Source organism: Artibeus jamaicensis, unplaced genomic scaffold, assembly GCF_021234435.1.
Source record: "Artibeus jamaicensis isolate MK-2021 breed Jamaican fruit bat unplaced genomic scaffold, CSHL_Jam_final contig_886, whole genome shotgun sequence".
NCBI classification, from domain to species: domain Eukaryota; kingdom Metazoa; phylum Chordata; class Mammalia; order Chiroptera; family Phyllostomidae; genus Artibeus; species Artibeus jamaicensis.
The window spans coordinates 2,402,466-2,421,956 of record NW_026522002.1 but is presented as its reverse complement, the minus strand read 5'-3'; the positions used below and the strand labels follow the sequence as shown (position 1 = coordinate 2,421,956).

Sequence of the window (19,491 nt, the reverse complement as noted above, 5' to 3'; positions counted from 1 at the left end):
AGTATTCAGATATTTTATTTATTTATTTATTTTTGCTAGCTTACTGCATAAAATTCATTGTGAAAAGTATAGTCTTCCCCAAGTAATGTACACATCTGGAGGGGTATCTAAATAAACTCTTAAAAAAGAAATTCAAATCAAGAATTGCTCAAGCTGGCATCTACCTTCTGGCCTAATAAAAAAATTATTCTGTTAAGTCTTAATAAGTGCTAAGGCCAAAAAGAAAAGGCAGCTACTTATGCTTGGTATACTACCTAGTATAGCACTAGGAGTCAAAATGCAACTGAAAGCCATGTTTCTTACAGAAATGGTGACTACACCTATGGATAACTCATTTGCTTCTGGGCAGCCATATATTTAGTAAGTACAAGATGCAACCAGATGAATCTCCTAAGCTTGCTGACAAAGATCTCTGCGAATAATGACACTAAGATGTCTATGTGACTAAGAATGTCCAAAAATAAGCTGGGAGGATGGGGGTTTGGGAAGTAATGCTTCCTGGTCCAGTAGCAGTGTTGGGTCACTCCATGAACACGTGAGTGAAGAACAAGTAAATAAACAAGTGTATGAACAAATCAATACATGAACACATCCATGGGTTACTTCCGCATTGGTCAATGAAGTAACTTAATTCTCCACTTTGTTTCATGTAGCCACTAAGACATGTGCAGGTATGTGAACACCCATACCCTAACACTGACCACAATGAAGACAGTTAAAGATTCCAATCAAGCCACTCCACACACACACTCACAGCAGATGTGGCTAAATAGATGGAAAACTCCTCCCCTGAGCCAGGCCATGATCACTGTGGGGAATGAAAGTGGCAAATGTGTGGTCCCACTTCCCAACCTGCTAAGCACTATCCTGATGGAGGTGGGGAAAGAGACATTGAAAACTATGCATGAATTACAAGCTAATAACTACTTTGCAACTAGTGAGCTGTCTTGAGTGGCTCTCTCATTTCCCTGGGAACTAAACACCTTGGCAGGGAAAAATAATACATTTTTAAGAGATACGTAAACATATTCAGATCCAACCTGACTATATACCTCCATGCAGTCTAATGTTGACCTAATGAAAGTGTCATTCCCAGTCCCTCCAATGTGAAAATTAAAGTGGTTGTGAAAAGGCAATTCTATAGGCAACCTAGTAAACAGCTCGAAAGGAAGGCTCTGGCATTCACAACCTGAGACTGAGGAGAGGAGCCGGCCAGGTCGTCACTCCCCTGTGCATACTTTCCTCCTTTTGGCATCCTGTACCAGGCCTGCGGGTGGGAACTCTAGGAGCACCTCTGTGGAAGAAGCACTGCTTCTGAAAAAGCACCCACTTCAAGGCACTGGGCAGATACTAATGTCGACATGCTGTGGCCACAGAGACATGAGCAGTCTCACCCCCAGCGAGGCCTCTGGGGTGCTCCTAATAAAGCCAGCACACCCCTGGGCTCCCAGAAGCAGCCTCCCAGTCTTCACAGTCCCTCAACTGTCACATGCTAGTGAGTCAGGAACAGCTATTGTACTGAAGGAAAGAAGAGGCTACAGGAAGAAAAGGTGGGGAAAGTTAGACGAAGCAAGACAGTACAGAGGTAGATGTTTTAATCTTCCCACCTGTCATTATCAAATGTTCTAAATAGAAAGAAGTGAGTGAAGTGCCAAGACCCTGTTCTCCTGAAATAAACACAGGTGACAGGAATCACTGATGAATAACAAACAGTCTCCAAGAATCAAGTGTTCACAGCAAGTCAAAGGCTGTGTTAAGTGCTTTACATGCATTTGTTCATTCATGCCTCTGCCACCAGGCCCTATCACTACCCCTAAGATAAGCCAAGTCTCAAAGACTCAGCCACTTGCTCAGGATGTCAGGGATATCAAGGGGCATCGAATTAGTGCATTTTATGAGAACAAAAGCTACCTGGTCCAAGGTGAAACATTCCTTGAATGAATCAATTATGTTAACATTTGGTACTACAAAAAATCTTTTCTTCAAACCCTGCTTGAGCCAGCTTAAAGCAGCTCATTTCATCTTCCTCAGTGAGGTGTTCCCACTGCCCAGTGCAGAGGTACAACATCCCCATAAAGTGATTTTCGAATTATATGAGGCAGGTGGTTATTCCGCAATTCCTAAAGGCAGTGTGCATCAGCAGTGCCCTCCAAATAGGGGCTGCCTGTTTAACGATTAAGACTTGGGGCAGGGGGAAGGGAAGAAAAGAGCAGAAGCATTTCTCCTGAGGCTGCCTTCAGATTTTAGGTCCAGCAGGTCTTTTCCAGAATGAAGCTGAGGGCAGGTGATAATAAAGAGCAATTAAGGTGACAGAGACAAAGTGGCCAGATGCTGGTGGAAGGGATAGAGAAGAAAAACAAAGAAAAAAGCAAGCAGGAACAGGATTAGCTTCCCTCAGAGGACTCTGCAAAAGGCCTGCAGAGAACACCTAGTCCAGAAGATTAGCAATATTTTGCACTCAGTGCGTATCTTACAAGCCAGGAAGAGGAATGTGCCTTAAAAAAAAACTTTACAGACCAATCTGGATTCAGTAACAGAGAGCCTACGTCACTCAGTAAGAAGGACGTACGGGGGCCGGCCCACAAGGCCTGTCCCAGCCCTGCCCTCCTATGTTATTGCTAAAGAGCAGTGCTACTTAACGCTTATGAATCTAAGGCAGGGTGGGCTTCCTGGGGTGTGACCTCTGCAGTCAGGGCCCTGCACCTGGCTGAATGTTCTGCTGCTGCTGTCTTGAAATTCCTATTTTTTAACAAGGAACCACACATTTTTATTTTGCACTGGGCTTCACTAATTGCACAGCTGACTGGCTCCCACTTTTTGTTTTTCTTTGAATTTTCAAAAAGCCTCATTTGATTTGGGCATTACTTATACTTTTTTACAGATAACTTGTTTCATGGGCTATTTGCACTCTACATGACCTGGCTTGGTTGTCTTAGATTCTCAAACTTATCATTTAATGCACAGCGCAGGCATTTCTTCACCTCACCCTTAACAGGAGCTCCAACCCAAATGTGCTCAGTATGACTGTCAGAGGCCAAAGAGAAGCAATACACAGATGTCACTAGTGGGTTCAATGGAGGGATGATGGGGCATGGTGTGTTTGTAACCCCAGGGGTAAAACTCCATTCCAGATCCTCAACCTTATCCTACTTCATTTGCAATGACATGTACACCTCCCAAACATGCACAGAAGCAGGAATGCACACAAAGGTGTAACACAGGTATCCAGAGAAAAAACTGGCAGCTCCAGGGGCCTATTATATCCTTGGTCCATGTTATGTTACAAACATCAGAGAGACAATTTGGTCTTTACGTGCTGCCCTCAAATAGGGTTTCTTTGCAGAGGAAGAACATCAAATAAAAAAATACATATATACTGGAAGACCAAGTAGTTATTAACAATTGTATAGAAAACTATGATAGAGAAAAATGTTCTCGATATAGAATAAAAGCATGTTTAAAAAGGTATACTGAGTATGATCAGTGTATTTTGTTTTTGAAAATGCATACATAGGCATGGATATTATGGTGCACAGTAAGGCTGGATTTGATCCCACAGCCATCTCACTCAGCAAAAATCCTACCCCCCCATAGTGTCTCACGGACAAAGGGGTGGCTAGGATAGACCATCAACGAGGTCCTCTGCAACTCTCGCAGGTCCCCATTCTGGTGGTCAGGGCAGTCCAAGCAGTTCCTCCACTAATACGCCAAGTCTCAAAAGCAAACTGGCTCCAGCCAGCTTCACCGCTCTCACAGGGAACTTTAATGCTCATTTGGCATGAATAAAGGGAAAGAACATTACATATACATATATATATTTGAAGATGAGTATATGGATAATAGTTATAAGTGCCTTATGACCCAGGAACTTTAAAAAGTTAAGACTATTTTTTGAGCAATTTAGGGTTTAGAGCAAAATTAAGAGGAAGGTACAGAGATTTCCCATGTACCCCCTGTCCCCACAAATGTACAGCCTCCTCCATTATCACCATCTCCCACCAAAGTGGTACCTACACTGACACATCATTATCACTCATAGTTTACAACATTCCAGTTCACACTTGGGGTTACACGTATGGGTTGGGCAAATGTATAATGACGTGTATCTACTGTTATAGTGTCATACAGACTCATTCCACTGCCTTAAAAATCCTCAATCCCTGGCAACCACTGATCTTTTTTACTGTTTCCACAGTTTTGCCTTCTCCAGAATATTACAGAATTGAAATCATAGTATATAGCCTTTTCAGATTGGCTTATTTCACTTAATGGCATACATTTAAAATTCCTCCATGTCTTGTCATGGCCTGACAGCTCATTTCTTTTTAGTGCTGGATAATATTCCATTGTCTGGATGTACCATAATTATTATTTATCCATCACTTACTGAAGGACATCTTGGTTGCTTCCAAGTTTTGGCAACTATGAATAAAACAGCTATATGCATAAACATCCATGTGCTATTTTCTGGGTAAATGTAAGTTTTCAGCTCCTCTGAGTAAATACCAAGAACTGTGACTGTTGGATCGTACGGTAAGAGTGTGTTTAATTCTGTAAGAAACCACCACACTGTCTTCCAAAGTGACTATTATTTTGCATTCCCACCAGCAATGAATGAGGTTATTTTTTAAAACATTATTTCTCAGGTACTCACTGTAAGACTCTTTCCTACCCATGGGCAAAGGATACTTTTACATGGCACAGTGGAAGCTCAAGAGAAATGCCCCACCCTTTGAAAACCTCTTCAGCCCCTCATGCTCAGTGCATGGCCAGGCTCCTTGGAATTTCCCCGTGCTGAAAGAGCAGCTGTTTGGAGCGCCAGGCTCTGTGACCACCCATGATCTGAATTACACACAGGTGTTCAAAAATAAAGAGGGATCCAGCATAATTAAGAGCATTAAGCAATCATCTCAGCCCAAGGAGGCAGTTGAAGAAAAGAAGAACAGAGTTTAGGCAGCGCTTTGGGAAATTAATTCCACAGCCTTTCACCAAGTTGAAATCTTGGCTTTGGACACACATAAAAATGAGCCTGGCCTGATCTGAGCTCCCAGTGGACATCAGCCAGATCACAAAGTTGACCCAATTGGCCTGCCTTACCACAGAGAGGGCCACTGCTGGGACGGCAGATGGTATTACTGGTAAAAACCAACACAGTCGGACAGGACAGCAGACAGAGAAATGGCAGACATGGCTGGAAAAGCCAGGTGGGCGTCTCTGCTTTTAGGAGAATCATGTTTACAATGCACTTTGTTTTTACAAGGAACATCACAGTGGCCTTCGGTCTGGTTTTCTTCTTTTACACATTTCAATCATTCTTTCTTTACATCATAGAATATATAGCTAATTATAATTTTATTCTCTCGCTTGTCACTTCGTACTGCTGTACAGTAGTGACACGCGGCTGAACTCTACCCGGGGAGGAATACCTTTTAGGGAGGTCTGCATCAGAAACCCTTTGCAACAAAGAAGGCAGTGTCGATGATGTTTTCCCACCACGTTTCAGGAACCTAGAAAAAGATGCTAAGTTACAAGTATTATTTCTCTTTAAGTAAGCCATTACTAAGTATAACTTTATTTGTTATGAGAAACTCAATTTTAAAAAAAATTAAAGCCATTGTTTAATGAGTAACGCTGACTCTAATGGTCCCTGTTTAATATACACCAGTCTTTTAAAAGGAGCATTATCCAAACATTTCCCCTTTGTTACATTTTTCTCCAATCTTCAGGGAAACACTATCTACCTTTAGAGTCATTTTGTTTAATATCTCCAGTCATTTATGCTATTTCTGAGTATCTGATATTCATAATAAAACATCAATACAAATATCCGAGTTGTCTAGGATGGGGAAAAAAGTTTTCCACCCTTCCCTGGCTGATCAAGGTAAACATTTCTACAACCCGAGTGTGTTAGCCATGCTAATACAAATGCCTTTTATTTTTCTTCTTAAATTACAAAAGATTTTCATTTTACTCAGCAATGAACCTTGACTAAATTAAAATTCCCTGCATCAGAATTAAATATGTTCTATCTACTTAAAATAAACAGTGTATTAGTTATCACTAACATTTAATGATTAAAAAAAAAACTGATAATTCTCCCCAATTACACCGCTGACGTCATCTACTTGTGCACCGCCGGCTCTTCTGGCCATCAGCATCATCAGAGCATCAGCTCTGGCTTAAGAAGCAAGTTTGGTAACAGAGCCGAAAGTAGACACATGCTATTTTAAAAACACGCTCCAATTTTCATCTAAGTATATCTTTATTTATATGGCTTTCCTACCATAAAAATGCCAGTCCTTTAAAATGCACAGAAATCGCTTTCTACACAGAAGAACAAGGTGCTATATCATAACAAGGACACAGAAGTATAAAGCGCCTGTTAATTAAACATCGCTTTTTCACTTTCTACCCCGCATATGTGACTGTTAGGTTGTAAGCCAAGTCCATAAATAAGAAAGAAAATGGCTAGGCTCCTTCAAATGAATGCTTTGTCTGGGGTTTTTTTTGGGGGGGGTGGTATTTTTTTGTCCTTAAATGAAAGACATCAGCTACTAGCTGTATTATTTTTTTAATCTTATTTCCTAGTAAATGTTTGATTTTTAAAGTGCCCTTCACCCCCCTGAAAAAAATCACAGGCAAACAAACAAATTATGAAGTTTGAGTCAGGACTAGTGGTTTCATATTAATCCTAAAGTTTCAATATATAATACTGCAGGAGGCTGCTAGGTTTTAAGTTCAAATGTAAAGAGTTTGTCTTGACTTAATATGTAGCACTTCAAAAGGTTCACATGGAAAAATGAATACAACTACAATGTATCCACGTGAGTGAATTTCACTAATTCTAATGACCAAAAAAAATTCAAGTTACTAAAGAATACATACAGTAGGATACCACCAATATCAATCCTCAACACAGAAAAGAAAACCTGTATTTTGGGGAATACATGCTCATGCATTAAAAGTATAAAATCCTGGGGATGACAAACAGCCAGCTGAGAGCAGAGGTCGCTTCCAGGGGAGACTCGTGGGGATGACATGAGGGAGAGATGTGCCTGGAGCCTCTTCAACCTGGACAGAAATGTGTTCTTTCCTAAGCTGAGCTGCAGGTACATGGGTGCTTACTGAACTGTTCTTTGTTCCTTTTTGGTGTGACAAGTTCCATAATAAAAATGGAAAGATAAAAACACACAATTTTAAGATAAATAGCTTTGTAAATATCTGCCAGATTTCTCTCCTCAAAAGTTGTTCTCAACTCAAAGATCAAAGAGCTCAAGGCCAAGGCATCACATTTTCTTCAACAGCTGCCGCACTGCTTACAACACTAACCCTCCATCCCAGTATAAAGCCCATTTCCACTGCTTTCAAAAGTGCTTATTTGTACCTTGAAGAATTCTTTCACCCCAGTATTCTGCTATGCAGGTCATCTCTGACAGACATACTCTCCACAGTTAGGAAAAGGGACTGTCCTGCTTCCTAATAGACACAAAACAAAAACAAATAAAGGAAGCAGATCTCTCTGTAAGTTATCTTTTTAATTTTGAGTTGATGTGAATACATGCACAGGAAGAAGCTGGAAGCATACCTTCTGTATAATTTTGGGACAAAGGAGTGCAAGAGAAAGGTCAATTTTTGCCAGATGGGGAGTTTATTCCCCCACGCCCATCTCCTTCCCCACCCCCATCCTGGGATATTTAAACCTGGTGCTGCGCTTGCCATAAGGACAGCGAGACAAAAGAAAGAAGCACCCTGTCAGCGGCAAGGAGAACGACTTGCTTCCACAAGTACAAGAATTTGTTGCAAGCTTACTGAAGTTACAACTGCGCGTTTACTGTCAACACGCATCATACTGCAACAAAAGCCATTATTTAGAAAATAAGATGAACACATTTAAGCAGCTGAACCCTTCTTAAACCCAGAGAAAGCATGCAAAACAGCAGGTCTGTAACAACATGCCTGAAGAAGGCCATAACAGAAAACCCAAGACTGAACAATTTCCTATTTGAATAGACTATTTTCACTGAGATTTTTTCCAGCTGCACATGGACAAATATTAAGATGCCCTACCTGCTTCCTCAAAGCCCAACTAGCTTCTTTCCAAATAATTAAAATGCAGCAAACTTTCTATTAGAAAATTTCTACAGTACATCACTAAAAGGGTCCATCATTGATTCCTTAATGATAAATCAGTTAATTACTTAACCTTTCTTCATGAAATTATTAACATCCTCTCAACAGACAAGGCAAGGTGAAGGGACTTAGTGTCCTGCTGTAGATTTCATCAATGGGTGCGAGTCCCCTATCTCTGCACCTTCTAGCTTTCATCAGTTGCATTTTCGTCTTTTATAGAAACCCTTTATTCAAGGACACAGACACTCTAGTTTTAAAACTTGGCCCAACAGAGATTATTTTTTAAAGTGCTTCCGAGTGTGAATAAAAATAAAAGAATTCTGTATTATAGGAATATTCCAAATGCCACCCAAACCTAGAGCCAAGGAAACTGCAAAGTTCTAGACATAAAAATAATTGCCAACCTTTTGGTATCCATTAAAATCAAGCCACACCCAAAGACAAGTGAATTTTTTTAATTCAGGTGAGGGCATTTTGGACAAACACTTTATTGCTGGGTATCTTCAAAAGGCATGTTACTAACTACTAGTACAGACAAAAAATGTACAACTTTTATTAAATAACGCTTTTGATCTTAGTGGTTAGATCTTTAGCTGAAGCAAGCCCTGAATATTTAAACAAACTTCCTTCACATTTTATCTACTTTTCTCTCATAATCCTGTAGTACACATTCTGCTTTCTTTATTTGTGTGGCATTGTTAGCTAAGCTATTTCCATCAATATTCCTGCAGAACCCATCACATACAATGACAGCTGATTTCCCAAGGTGCCTAGGAAAATTCAAATACTTGGGCCAAAAGGGTTAATCTAATGAGTAAACAGTTCAAATTTTAAAATTAAGATGAAATACTCAGAAAAAGCAAAACCAGAAAGCCATTGGACACTAATTGGTAGCTATGCAGGACCACACCCACTGGGAACATGGACATGAGCAAGGCGTTAACTTTGAAAGGAAATGTCTGGTATTCGGGGAAAACCACTGATGCTCCAGGTTGTCCCCACCACCCTGTGTGGCTGGGAGGTTCTAGCTCTGCCTGTTTCTCTACAGGTCCAAAACTTTCCCTTGGTGCTTCACTCTGGACTGGGATCCCATACTCCTCCCAAGTTTCCTGAGGTCCAAGCAGTTCAGTTAGAACCTTCAGAAGAGCTGGAGGCTTTTGACCAACTCTGCAATGGAAGAGTCCAATTCTCTCACTTAGGTGGGCATCAGAATCATGTTTGAAAATGTAAAGGCTGGCCCCACCCACTCCAGTGGCCAGGACCAATGCAACCCATCTGGAGCCTCAATGCTTATGCACAATTTAAGACCACCAGCTTTGATTCCCCGTGGAAATTCAAGCACATTACAAATAATACAGGCCTGGAGATAAAACAAAGAATCAATCAGTAAAATCCAAATGAAGATAAAGATTTCAGTTCCAGGATCTCTGGCAACATAAACTGCTTGATCCATGGGTCTCTGTTTAAGTGTGCATCAGATACCAAGGAAGTTTGTTAAAAATGCACATTCTCGCACCAGTCAGTAAAAATTCTGATCCAAGAATCTGTGTTTCAGTAAATCCCTTGGCATTCAAAACACAAGCACACCCAATGATCTGGAAGCAGGTGAGCAAAGGACCTCCCCTTGAAACACGCTGAAGTAGGACCAAGTGCCAACATGCTTCCACTTCACATATGAACACCACGTTGTCTCTGGTGGCGGGGGGGCTCACACGGCCCAGGAGAGAAGGAAACCATAACCTCTGATTCAGCACCGCAACTCAGGGGAGTGACTCGGGGACAGGAAGAAGTCCAGCAAAGCTCACACCTCACCCTCCTTCCCATGAGCTGTGGTAAATGTCCTGACAGCAGCAAGAGCATCTTTAAAAACATGGGTAGTAACACAGCACCTGCATCTTTAGATCAGCAAGCTCAAAGAACATACCTTAAACCACCACCCTAATCCACAGAAAGAGAGCCTGGAACAGAAAAAGTCTCATGACAATTCAACTGCTAAGCTAGGAGAAAGAAAAAGAAACCTCAGGAATTCTGTTTTTGAGTTTCAAGCTAGAAATATCAATATCCTAGTTAATAAAGCTGATCACAGAATTACTAGCTAAAAATCAGAGAGTCTGGCAAAACACGGATATCCCCCTGACTGACTAACAAATATGTATCCAAACACAAAATTCAGGGGGAAATCTTTATCCCATCCTAAATTAATCTATTCTATTTGATATAAAGAGACCAATAATGCCACACTCAGATCCATTTTTAATCCCTCAGTAAATTGTCCTATAACACGCAAACCTCTGACATCTTCAAACTGTTGAGATAAAACAGAATGACATGAGCTTTCCAGTCAATGATCCCTCCACGTCAGCTGTTTGTCTAAATTAGCAACAGCAGGAGAAAATAAACCCATCAGAGCTATCCTGAATAAACAGAACTAAATAGTAAACAAAACACTTGAACACAATTTTGTATGTATCCACGTTCCTTTAAAGAGAAAGCCATTTTATTAAAACTGCGATTTGGAAAGAAAGTGCAATTAGCTTTGCACCGGCACTGCCGAGATGTTCCTGAACACCAGACATATGTAAATATCTTGTGAGATCAGTTCCATTTGAGTAGACCTGTCAAGATATTTACTGGGCTTGACAGTACTTCTGTCTTTAATTAAATTTTTTCCCAGATACTTTAATGTAATTTAAATAGATTATTAGTTGTCAGGATCTAATAAAAATTTTGTTTACAATTTAGTTACTTTAAGTACTCACACTGAAGAAATTAATTTAACCCCATGTTGACTGAGGTGTTTTCAGCATCCAGATGAGACCACTAAAACCTCCCCACTACCCCTGGACTGTCCCAACAATCTTACATTACTACAACTTAATTGCAAATATCGAGGCACTAAAAACTGAACTCCACCCCCACTTTTTTAGAGCAAAATAGGTTGGGGACGGTCATAAGGAAAACCAATTTACACTTGTTCGAATACAGGTTCTTTCTTTCCGGCAGCTCATTCTCCCAGTAGCTGGCCAGATAGGCATGTTTTTCTCACTTTAAATCCCATAACACAGCTACCAAACACACCTGTTGTGCGCAAGGCAGGACATATATTAAAAACTGGTATCAGGGGATTTCAAAAAGGAAAACAAGCCTTTCAGAGACAGCTAATTTGGTCAATAGATTTCATGACCGGGTAAAATAGTACCAGGACAAGGATACATTCAGCTTCTGGCACAACCTCTGGGTGAGAGGGAGCCAACTTCTAAGCAGGGCCTGAAAAATGTCTCAGTACAAACTGACTGTAATTAATAAGAATAATTCATTAAAGAAGCAAAGAACAAACACTGTCTAATTCTTTCCCGGCTGCCATGCAATTTACCCCACTATACCTCCTCTTTCCAGAACAGCAGCTTTGTAGCCCTAATTGCAAGAACATTATCTATGGGATGCAAAAACCAAAACACTTCTTAAAATCAAACACTCCTCACAACATTTATTTTTAGATTGGTGACACAAGCCAAATCTGCTTAATTTCCATTAACCACATCACCACATGCAGATTGAAATAAACTATGGAGAGCCTTGGGGAAGAGGAAGAAAAACAACTGTCGTGCATTCGGTACCCATATTAGGACAGGTTCTTCCGTTTCAGGGATTGGCCTCATCTCATGGCCTGCTGATGTTCCAGCGTTTGGCACCTCTAGCCTTAATTCATCCAAGTACCATGGAAGAGAAGTATTTTTTAAAAAATCAGTTTAAGATGGCTCCTTGGATCACACATGTACACCGCAGACCAGTGTAACGAGTCACCAGAAAGATCATTTAGAAAACGCACGTGCCTAATTGCAGACTTCCTTGGCTTGCTGGCCTGACTCACAAACTCTGTGTTTGATCACCTGGTAGGATTACTACCCTAAACTAAAGAAAAAAATTCCCTGTAAATAGTAAGGGAGTAAGTTGGCTCATGCAGAAAGTTCACCTGTCTATTCAGCAGATGCCTCTCTTAAGGTTATTTCTTTAGAAAACAAACCCCTACTTGCCTTAGACCTTCGTAAACTCTAGATTCAACATACATACTTCAAAAAAAAAAAGGACAATATTGCTGGCTTAGCTAAAATGGCATTTACTATGACTAAATTCAATAAAAGGAGTATGACACCTAACAGGATAAAAAATGGAAAAGAAAAAGCCCTAAGCAAAAAAATAATAATTTTTTTTTGAAAATCACAAATACCACCTGTGCAAATCTAGCTACGCTCTGGAAATCCTTTCTCAGCCATAGAAAAACATCTCATGCTCAATGCCTTGAAGTTGCAATCAAGTTGTAGTAATTTAAGATTACTCGGGGAGCAAAGGGCAGGGGGAGCTCTTTGGAAGGCTCCCCTCCCTACTTAATGCTCTTCAGTCAGGGGTTAAATGAGTGTCTTTAATGTAAGTACCTTAAAGTAACTGAATCATAAACAAAATTTATACTATTTTCTGACAGCCTGCAATCTATTTAAATTTTATTAATGTGTGCCTAAAATTATTTTTTCAAAGACAGGATTCTTGCAAAGCCCTGTAAATATTCCTGGCATACCTACTGAACTGTAATTGGTGCTATAACTTCTAACATTGTCTGAATACACATGCTTTTTTGGTGATGCCGAATCTTACAAGGTAACATTTCGAAACAGTTTGAGTCTTAAGTAAAACATGAAATCTAAATACACAGCACATTTAGACCGGGTTCAAAAGAAGTTGTCACATCTGCTCTGTTCTCCTTCCTCTTTCTTAATGTTGGCATTGGACTAGCTGTGGTATAAATATATTTGTTTAGGAAATATCACAATTCTTCTGTTAATTTAAACAACTGCTGAAAACAGACATATCCTTCAGTAGAGCCTGAGAATGTAAATACACAAGGTCAGGGACAGAGTCTCAAGAGAAGCGAGGGAAAAAGTTAGTAACAGAAAACTATCCCTAGGCTCAATATTAACCCAGTTAAGTTTTGTTATTGTTGGTACAAATGATTTAACTAGAAAATATTTATAGCTTAAAAAAAACATTACATATTACAGAAAATTGCCTAATAGCATCCATGTGTATATTTAACTCGCATTGTTTAATTACACAATAAAAGGTATACCCAATAAAAGCTATCAACTTTGAAACATGTTGGGCACTGTGGTTATGAAACTCTGACTTATAAAAAAAGTGCTTACTATGTAATCAATATCTGTTAATTAAAAAGGCAATCCTTAAATGACAATTATTTTTATTCTTCTGTACGTATTTACTTGTCCTACTTTCTACTTTGTTCTATTTAATTAAAACTGACATTTAATGTGGGGAGAGTTTATAGCAAAAAAAAAAAACATGTTACAACATTTAAACTCCAGAATTTAAATATACACAAAACCTTATAGACATCTTCAGCTATATAACCCTCTTAATTTCAGATAGTTAATTTGAATACTTGATGTTTCTTACATTATACTTTGATAAACCTGTGAAAACAAAATGCTAAAATAATTACTATCACTACTCCCTTTAAACATGTAAAGCAGTTACATTTTTTCCTAGAAAACAAGCAAGGACAAGATAGAGAACTTCAATAAAAGTAGCAACCTGGTCATGTTGAATGTCATTCTAAAAAAAGAGGTTATTTCTAATCTTCAAAACGCTCCCTGTTGCCTGTTTAAATTCCAAGAGTGGGCTGACACAAAACTTCATCACCGGCTTTGGGGCTGTTTTTTTTTTGAGCTGCACATCATATTTAAACCCTCATATTCAAAACCCTGGCTTCCCTGACAAGACAGATCTTCTAAACTTGATGTGAGAAAATGTTATCTAACTCTAGTGTAGGAGTCTAGTGTTAGTAAAAAGAATTCCACTGCACAGTTCTGGGTAGCAAGACAGCCTTTGAAAGACTTAATATTCTTTTAATACCGTTTGAGTGCATTCTCTTCATGAACAAGAACACATTAAAAAATAGTAACTTGTTTAGCAAGTCAGCATCCGTAAGGGACTCAGATGCTACCTAGAGAGAGGCTAAGTATCTCCTTCCAAGTGAAGCTTCACTTGCACAACAAAGATCAGCATTTGCAGTGGTCCATTTCTGCATTAGTGAGTATATAGCTTTGCTGCTTGATCCAATAGTCCAGGGTTCTTGACGCGAGCTCCTGACAACAACCCAGCAGCAGTTCCGTTTGATCTCTCCTGCTTCCTTAATTTGGGTTGTCAAGGTTCAGCAGTTGGAGGCTGTTTACTTTTCAAAAAAAAATTATTTTTTCCTCTCTCATACTAACCCAATGTCTAATAGAGGGGGGTGGGGAATGCAGCCAGTGACAAGATGTTAAACTTTTTCCCCCTTTGTGCAATAAGATTTTAGCTGACACCTTCTAAATGATAACTAGTTGAGTTCCTTTTTTTATATTTTCAGTACTCTTTAATTATTAGATATTTCAGGTAGAAAAATTGCAGAGGAAAAAAACCCGTTCCAATTCTCTGAAAGTGGTAGCCCTATTTTCTCTTGCTAGATTCAAGAAGATGGGTATTCTACTTTGAAAATCAAAGCTCCGGTGTAATTCTGAAAAAGATTTGATACATTTTTTCCCTGGAAATGAAAATAACAGCAGCTCTTCTGTCTCAATTATGCAGGTTAACCCTCGGTCGAAAAACACCTGAAATCTGACCATTTCTCCTCAAATTCCAGTTAGTACATCTTCGCCCCCTCCCCAAACTGATTCTCACTGTGAAAACACTGGGGTGGGAGGGTGGAAGGTAAAAATTTTGCAGCGATTCTTCAGTATATTTGCAGCAGTTAAAAATTCTTTTAAGTATCCTTCAGGTTTTCTCAACTCAGCTATTATGCAAAGCCTAAATTCTGAACCTATGGGCAACCAAAGGTAAAGTGTAAACGGTTTCAATGTACCTACAGACTCCTTTGAAAGAATGCGGAACGCCGCTCCAGCATTCCTGTTCAAACAGCAGTAACCAGACAAAAAGGACATCGAACTTAGAAAATACCTGTGACCGGACATGAAAGCAATACCAGCCTCTCATAAGTGGGCTGGAGAAAATCAAGTGCAACCAAATTAAATGTTTATATTAATTTCATTACTCTGCCCAAGCCTCAGAGATGAGGGCTGGGGGAGGGGGTTGTTGAGAACAGGAAAAATTGTTTCGTTTTGGTTTTCTGGTCGAGCAAAAGGAAAATGAATTAAAAGAAACGCGTAGGATGAGCCCAGCCTAAATCAATACACTTTGTAATCAGACCGGCAAGGGTATTTGGACACAATGACTTGGAAATAATTAATAGTTATAAGGGGGGAGTAGAGAGAGAAGGGGGGCGAGGAATGTCACCATATTTTATCGAAACACTTTACACTTCACGCTAAACTTTGATCTCCACATTTTCGGATTTCGGAAAGGGGGGCGAAAAAAAGGAAGTCCAGTATTTGAAGATGGGCACATTCCTGGCTGCGGCGCCTATCGCTACGCTCGCGCCGCCCATGCTGGCGCTTTGGGAACAGAGAGCCCTGGGTTCAGCCCGGAGCTCGGGGGTGTCCCTTGCCCCTCCGCCTTCGCCCGTAGGTTGCGCGGCCGCCGCCGCCTCGACTTACCCGCCGAGTCCGGGGAGGGAGTGGGAGCGCCGCCTTCACGCCCGCGGAGGTGGCGCGGGCAGTACCATGGTCCCCGGCGCCGCTCCTCAGTTCCTGGCCCGCTTAATCGCAGCGCGCTCTCTTCCTCCGGCAAACTTTCGGGTTCTGCCGTCGACAAGAAACCTGGGCGACCTTCAGCAAGTCTTCCCGGTGCAGGTTGGGGAAAACTGAAGGGGTTGAGATGAATGAATAGCTTGAGGGTGTCAAGACGGAGGGCGACGGGCTAGGAGGACCCGCAAGCGCGCGTGGAGGGAAGAGGGAAAGTGGTTCAGGGAATCCCGGCAAGAACCCCGAGACCGGGAAACCGGCCCAAGCAAAGTCTGAGCACCTTCCCCGGGATCTCACAAAGTTGCAACAACAACAAAAAAAGAAGGGAGAGAAAGGGGGGTAGAGGGTGGGATAGGGATACGATCGCGGGCGCAAGGTTTGGAGTTACAACTGTTTATTTAGTCCTTATTCTCATGGGGGGCGGGAACTGCTCCGGAATTGGGGGGCGGGGGGGCTGCTGCAGGCAGCAATTTTGAAGCAAACACTTGAGACCCGAGCATGCGACTTTGTTTCTGGGCGCGGAGCTCCCCAGCGCCCGCGTGTCACCTCCACTCTCCGGGGACTGAGGCGGAGCTCACAACAGGTGGGGAGGGAGACTCGCTGAAGGCCAAAAGCAGAAGGAATCAAAGTTTCCGATCTCGGCTGTATCTGGGGAGGAGCGGGGCGGGGGGCGGGGGAGAGGAGAGGCGGAGGCAGCGAATGACCGCGACCCCGAGGCAACTAGCAAACTCCCAGGCTCCGGGCTCGGCCACCTCGGTCTCCACCCGAAGCGCACTCCGTCCCGGCAGCTGAGTCCTCGCAGCCGGATAGGAAGGAACAGAGCTCGGGAGGAAGGCGGCGTGGCGGCGAGGGACGGAGAGCCACCCGCCGCCCGGACCAGGCCGGGGGACGCAACGATTTACGTGCGTCTCAGGACAGAACAGGGCTTGGGAATCGCCCTCCGACACACACACGTGTCCCAAACTTAAGAGGGGAGTAAAACCAGCAAAGTGTGTGTGGTGAAGAGGGAAATCTGGGCGCGGAGACTCCCCGCAGCGCATCCTGCTCCCACTCCCGCCCGCCGTGTTGGTCCCGTCGCGGGGAGACTGGGTTCAGTGGGCCGAGCGCGCATGGGTTCCGTGTCTTGCTAGGGGTGTGCAAATGTGTCTGAGTTTTCTGGGAGGGGGGGCGACGAAGGAATATCCGTGCCTCCGGATTCGGGGCAAGACATGCGTGGCACCGGGGAGATACCCCCGGCGCGGGGCCCGAGGCGAGGGTGTCTCCAATCTTTACAACGCCGCCCAGGGAGCAGCCTAGGGGCACCGAGGAGGTATTCACTTGGGGAGTTAGAAGGGAAAACTTTGTTCTAAGTCCAAACTTTGGGCTCCAGAGACTCCCGGCGCGCGCCCACTCCCGCCACGGACCCGACCCAGAGACTCTCGCGCGCCCCGCTCCTCCGCAGGCACCCCGACGCAAGACATCGAAAGTTGCCCCTGGCGGCCTGGGCTTATTGATTTCTTTCTCGCAGCGATTGTGGAGAGCGCAGATCCAGGCGTGAAAGGGCCGAGGGGAACGCGATCTCGCCTACCCACCCACCCCCATTTGACTTATGCAAATGAACCCTCGTGCTGCGTCTCTCGAGCCCCCTCCACACCCGCGCCGGTCTGCAGCCCCCACCCTGATTTCGTAGCCTGGGCCCCAACCCGCGGACGAGAGCCTGAGAGCGGAGGACTAGGGGAGATGCACGTGGAGCCTGGAGGTGGAAAGTAGTTTTTTTTTTTCTTTCCTTTTTTTTTCTTTTTCTTTTTCTTTTTTTTCTTTCTTTCTTTTTTTTTTTTTTTTTGTGCTGGTTGTTGTTGTTTAAAGTGGCGGAACCAGACAGGAGGCGGCTTGGGAAAAGTGGAGCAGAAATGGAAAAATACAAACTCACCCGCTGCAAATGGTCTCTCGGTGCAAACTAAGGTGTTTTCGGGCTTTTCCCCGCGCGTGCCCACTCCCGCCCGCGCGCGCACCCCCGCGCACACACTCACTCGCGCACACTCGCGCGCACTCACGCACTCGCGGGCTAGGGACCGGCCGCTGCGAGTGCGGCATGCGACCGCCACACAATAAATAACAATAGATTCCTCCGCTCGGGACTAGCTTCCCGTAGCCCAGCCAGCAGCGGTGGCGCGGGTGGCGCTGGGCCGGGGGCGCTCCCCAGCCAGTCGTCAGGCCTCTTGCCAGGGCTGCCTCTCTGCCTCGGGGACCCCCCAGGGCCCCAGCGCCCCCAGAGCGCGAGCCGCCACCATCCCCTCAGTCCACGCGAGCCCCGGCCCACTTCCCTCGCCCCCCCCACCCCTCTTCCTCCCTCCCTCTGGCCTTCCGGAACAAATAAATAAATAAGGAGTGCGCGAGAGCGCCCAGCTTGTCGCGGAGGAAGATGTTGTTATTTTTTGCTGTTGTGCGTCCCTGACGTCACATCCACCTGCTGGGTAAACAACGAGGCTCGCAGCAAAAAAGAAAAAAAGGAAAGAAGAAAATCACCACTGCTACAGCCTGGAGCGGGGTGGGCTGGGAGAGGGGTCCCGGGAGGTGGGCTTGCTTGGGAAGCAAGCGTCCGGGCTGAATGGCAGAGGGCGGCAGAGCCGCGCAGCTCAGGGAGGGGGAGACGTTGAGCGGCTGCAGAGGGACCTGGCTGGAAAGACCTGGAAAATGGGGGGGGGGGGGGGGGGGGGGAGAGTCTCCTCAGATGATGAGGAGGGGGCCCCTCAGACTCCGGGAAAATGCGCGGCAGAGCGTTAACGAGGGACGAAAATGGGAATGGGATAGCCATTTGCTTGGTTTCTGAGCTAAAAATATAGAAGGAAAGGGAGAGATGGGCAAAGCTGTAAGTCTGCTCCAGTTAAAAGTGAAAGTGTTTCGCCAGCAGTGACAGTCGAAGGAGGGGCGGCGTTCTCCACCACCCGCTTCTCTCTCCCGTCCTCCCTCCGTCTCTCGTCTTTCTTTCTGCACTTTGTCCAATGAACGAAGGCGAGTTCGGAGGTGAAAGTTCAACAGAAGGACAAACCCGCATTTGCAAAGAAGCAGAATCCCTCCAGCGAAGGGTTTTTCCCCAGTATTCAGAGTAAGGAGAGTGTAGTGTGGAACTCACTTTTCCTACCCCTCCGTGTCAGATTCCCCACAGAAAAGTGTGATTAGGTGTCCTTTGAAGGCAAGTGGCCGCCTGAGGAGCTGGACTGTAGCCGTGGCCGCTTTAGGAAACCGCTCAGGGGCTAGCATGTCAGCAATTTAACACAGGTTACCTGTTCTCCAAAAAAGATCATTCACTTGAGAAAGCTTTGTCCAATTCTTTGAAAAGGTGAGATTTCTTTTTGTGTGCTGTTTTGAAGTTTGGTGGAATTTAGAAAACTGAAGGAGTGAATGAGAAGCCTGAACGAAATCTTTTGAAATATACATATAAATGTATAAAACAAAGGACACTAGTATTTCTTTCATTTTATCAACACAAGCAGAGAAGGAAGACGACTTTTGGTTTCCAGAATGTGACTTAGATATACAGCTCTATGGTTTGTTGTTAACAGAAATAATTTCCTTCACCCCAGGTGCTGCCAAGTAACCAAGCCAGTATTCCCAGCTACTGGCTGGCTGGCTGGTGTAGTAGAGGCCAAGTCTGTATGAGAGTCTGTAAGGCCACCCTATGAATCCTTACAAA

At 43.5% G+C, this 19,491-nt stretch overlaps 1 protein-coding gene across 14 annotated transcripts in view; it reads right to left on the bottom strand.

Annotated features, from left to right (window-relative positions):
• FOXP1 (forkhead box P1) overlaps positions 1–18,090 on the bottom strand; it is a 627,082-nt gene extending 608,992 nt beyond the window's left edge. For 5 of the 14 annotated variants that reach the window (XM_037150312.2, XM_037150313.2, XM_037150315.2 and 2 more), the window contains exons 1-2: positions 17,728–18,089; positions 15,732–15,937 (exon numbers count right to left, since the gene is read on the bottom strand). The gene's annotated coding sequence lies outside the window, so the exon portion shown is untranslated. Of the gene's footprint in view, positions 1–15,731; positions 15,938–17,727 lie in introns of all 14 variants that reach the window. The other 9 variants (XM_037150321.2, XM_037150320.2, XM_037150319.2 and 6 more) reach the window with 6 other exon arrangements.
• Between the last annotated feature and the right edge of the window lie 1,401 nt (positions 18,091–19,491).